Genomic DNA, 4550 nt, shown 5'->3' on the forward strand with positions numbered 1-4550 from the left:
GGTGTGTGTGTGTGTGTGTGTGTGTGTGTGTGAGAGAGAGAGAGAGAGAGAGAGAGAGACAGACAGAGGCAGAGATCTCATCTCTGTGGCTGCAGGGCTGGCCTTGGATGAGCTCATGTAGGTGATCATCACCTGCTCTAATTTTAGAGAATCTTGGAATGGGCAAATGCCACATATATTCTCCCAGCTGTGGCTAATACAGAATAGATCAGACTAATGAATCTGTATCATTTTAAAATATCTGCTCCTTAGAGTATGGGCAGTACATCAGCCATCTCTAAATTACTAGGATGTCAGGTTAGAACTCTGTTCCTGTTCTAAGAAGAATACTGTCTTACGAGTGGACAAGTAGTATATTTCTATTATAACAGCTACTTTGAATATCCTCGAGTTCTAGCATATGGGAAACTTTGGCAAGTGAAGCAATTCATTAGAATCTGATTTATTCATTACATAGTTTCATAGTAGATTTCGAGTTAATAAACTACTGTAAGGATTTCTAGTAATGGCACCAAAGTATCGATGGGTGAAAGGGCATGTTATCAGTGATCTGCTTTAAAATTCTCCAGCACCCACCACCTTCGAGAAAGTTGCAGATAGAAGTGAAACAAGGTTGTAAAACTGCCCCACATTTTTGAGGCTTGGTTATTCGTACATCAGGACTCATTACACTCTTTTCTCTACTTTTGGTGTGTTTGAACATTTCCACAAGAAAAAGCAAAACAAGAAGAAGAAAACTATTAATGCTAGACTCATAGACTTTAAAATGACCTCTAGGCTTTAACTTACCTGGACCACAATCTTTCCTTGGAATTCTGCTGGCAACACTACGTGTTACATATAGAATTGTTAGTAATTACTGTTAATGATTGACATAGTTATCACTAGATTCACTGGGACTGACAGGTGCTGCTTCTGTGTACTCTCTAGGCGGGGAAAGGAGATAAAGAGAAGGTCTCCTTCACGGCTCCTGGCTTTGCTGACCATCCTTGTCACGGGAAGAGAGCTGCTGGGAGTCAGGAGCACGTGAGACCACTGCTGGGATGGGTGGACGCCCAGGGCAGCTGCACCAATCCTCAGTCTGTCACGGCTGCTGGCGGATCTGTCCAGGGAGCTGGATAATACACGTTGATGATGAACGTGTTCTGCTTTTCTCTAAGTTATTGCAAACTTCCCCCTGTGGGGTTGAAAAACACATCCGGTGTGATGAGACTGAGCAAGATAAGGACCAGGAAGGAAGACAGTGGGGCTGAGGTAGGCAGGGACCTTAGAGGTATCCCTGCTGAGTCCTCTCGTTCCTTCAGGGACCCTGAGAACCCCGACTGCTGTGTTGCAGCCTCTACAGGGCCCATTCCTGTGAAAAAGGCCAACTTGTCTTCTTCATCACCCTGGAGCTCCCTCAAGTTTGTCCCTGGTCTTCAGAGTCCAGGCCCAACAGGCTGAGGCCCAGAGAGGTGCTTTCAGCCTAAGCCCACTTTAAGTCTTCACCTCCTGTCCTGGAATCTGCCAGCTTCCCAGAAAGCCTCACAGTGAAAATGTCCACTTCTTGGGGAACAGATAGCTCACGTGGTAGAGTGCATGCTTCCCACGCACGAGGTCCTGGGTTCAATCCCCAGCACCTCCTCTAAAAATAAAATAAAATAAATAAAACTAATTACCTCCCTCCCCCCAAAAAACACCCCCCAAAAAATTTTAAATGTCCATTTCTTACTTGGGAAACCAGACCTCCCAATGGTTCCAAATGGGGCAGTCCCATCAAATATACCATCATTCAACATCAGTTTTCTTACTGTCTGGAATGACTCAGTCTTAATTCGGTCTTCAATAAATAATGTGGTCGAGCTTCACTTTGGCTTGTTCAAGTATTTTTTAATATGTCTCCCTCCTGACCAAGGGGACAATCAGGCTAGCATGTGCCTCCCTGGAGCGACAGACTCCCAAACAAATATCTCATGTTCCATGCCCTTGGCCTTACTTTTTCAGAGGAACAGTGTACCTCAAGGTAAATCCAAGCTTCTACCTCTTGCAAATCCGATTTGAATTAGATTTTCCTGCTTCTGTTCTTCCCATCAGTGTTTCGAAGGCCTCAGAACTGAGGTTTGGTCAGAGTGGAACTCGGAGTCTGGGAGCTTTCTCATCACTCAGCTATGTCTGCAGGAGGAGAGCTTCCCCCAGGCACACAGTTTGGGGAACTCAGCCCTGAGATGCAAAGCTGGCTTCCTCTCTGCACATCTTACTTCTGAGAACGTGACTTACCCATTGTGCACAAATCCCTGTCACAATAAGAAAAAGATTCAAACCTTAAAACAAGTCAAATACTGAATATTTTAAACAAAGTGGAGATATATTAATTTTATTTTCCCAAGTCCATTTAAAAACAATTTATGGAACCAAAATGTGCTCTGCATTAAAGGGAAAATCCGTCCCCTTTTCTTCTTACTGCTATAGATTACTTGAGTTCCCCTTTGACATCTCATCTCAACTATGACAGAAGCTTTCTGCCTGGGATGGACGCCCGTGGTGTTAACTAACACACACTGAAGCAAAGATGAAATCTTTTATATTTCTGTGCACCTCCAGGGATCCCCCTGGGCCATTAGAATCAGCAACTGTTCAATTCTCAGTATTTTATTTTCCATATCGGGAGTATTCTTTTTGTACTTGTTACTATGCCTTTCTTGTTCTGAAATCTTAGCCACAATCGTCCACAGAGACAATACATGGAAGGTGAGCAGTGCAAGTTTCTGACAGAATTACTGCTGACAGCGTGAGATCTAAGCCATCACGATGGCATAGCTGCTGCCCAGGCAAACAGCACAGTCAGAAATAAAGGTAACTGAGAATCCCAGCAAGGCAGAGAGGAGAGGCAGGGCTCGATGGTAAAAACCAGCCTACTCTACCTGGGCAGCAGCCAATAGCCCTGTGCCCTGCCTGCAGCAGGCCCTGGATACATTCAGTGTTTCGGGTTAGTTCCACCCTGCTTGAGGGCAGAGCCGGCCTCCAGCTGGCCTGGAGAGGCGGGAATGACTTGCCACGGCCTGAGAGGGAAAAAACTGATCAACACCAAGGCTGTAGTGAAGGGATTCTATCACACAGCCTGCTGATTTGTAAATAAGAGACTCACTCCAGAATCTCAGTTAACAGGAATTCCTTTACTGGCCTCCTTTCCCTGTTGATAACTGTTTCCCTTGGCCCCCGTGGGATGCGGAACCTCAGAGAGGTGAGCGGTGAGCTACTGCGTGCCAGGAGCAGTGCTTCACTGTTGAGTGATTTGGAAAGTCTGCGTGGAGAGAGGGAATGGGGAAGGCCAAAGGAAGGACTGGGCGGTGTACGTGCCTACAAAAAGCTGGAGCGCGAGGAGGTGTTTCGCTGCAAACATACGTTCACATCCCCCCAGTTAGTTTGTGCTTGGATTAACCTCATGAGTTCAGGTTGGAAATGGGAAAGGAGTGACAGAGGAGGAAGGAGCTGAAGGATGGGTGAGGAGAGAGAAAATGGAAGACAGGGGACAGGCAATGGACAACCAGACTAGCAAGAGAGGGAAACTCAGTTCGCTTGTCAGGAGCAAACTCACCCTCAGTGCCTCTCTGGCTTTAGGGCCACGTTTGTTCTGTAAATAGTTCGTCACATCCGGTGCCTCCAGAGTCGCCCCTGAGGGCACGAGGGGCTTGGGTACATCATTTTCCTTTTCCATGGATCGCCTCTCATGTGGTTTCTCCTACAAAGTGGTATTGATGGCTTTTTTTTTTTTTTAGAGTAGTTTTTAAAACTTCCCACAGGGAACTGAGAAACTGGAAAATGTATGTGAAATAGATCTAAACAGTAAGAGAAACGTATTTTACAAAATAAGGCATTTGGGGCCAAAGTAATTGCCATTTTCAAGTGATACATATCACTTCTGTGTGTTGCTGATCTTTCTACCTTTCTTCTTTTCAGAGTAAAACTGTATCCCATTCCCGAAAAGCTTTAACTGCTAATACCTGGGGGTGGGCGGAGGGTGCCTGAAATTAGGAAAAGTGTGCCTGGCGAAGGTCTCAGGTGTGTCTCATTAGGGCGATGCACTCCAGCCGAGACGTGTCCGGTGCTCTTGAAGGATCATTACGATATCGCAGGTGATGCTGAATTCCAAAGACTGCTGCTAGCCACTGGCTGGGGGGGTGGGAAGTGGAGGCGAGGAGAGGGAGAGGTTTCTGAGTGGTAGGTGTAAAAGGGTGAAAAAAATTTCTCTCCAATAATGAGCCTGTTCCCAGCGTGGCTAATGTGTATTTTTAAAGCCACACTAAATTAACGAATCCAGCTGTCTCACTAGTAGTTTGTAGCACGTGGGTTCAGGGAGACTGCGGGACATCCAGAAGAGTTCTATACATAAATTGGATTTAATGGCCCAAGAGTTACTGGAGCTTTCTTTAATCGGAATGGAAATAAGGGAAAGCTGGGATCTTCCGGATATGCGCTACTTAAGTGAGAAAACCAGGGTGTGTCTCCACCTAGCTGCTAGCTGGCAGGAGAAAAGCCAGGCTGACGTTGCCTGCTTACCTGCTCTTCTCCTC

This window comes from Camelus ferus, chromosome 7 (genome assembly GCF_009834535.1).
Source record: "Camelus ferus isolate YT-003-E chromosome 7, BCGSAC_Cfer_1.0, whole genome shotgun sequence".
In the NCBI taxonomy this organism is placed as follows: Eukaryota; Metazoa; Chordata; class Mammalia; order Artiodactyla; family Camelidae; genus Camelus; species Camelus ferus.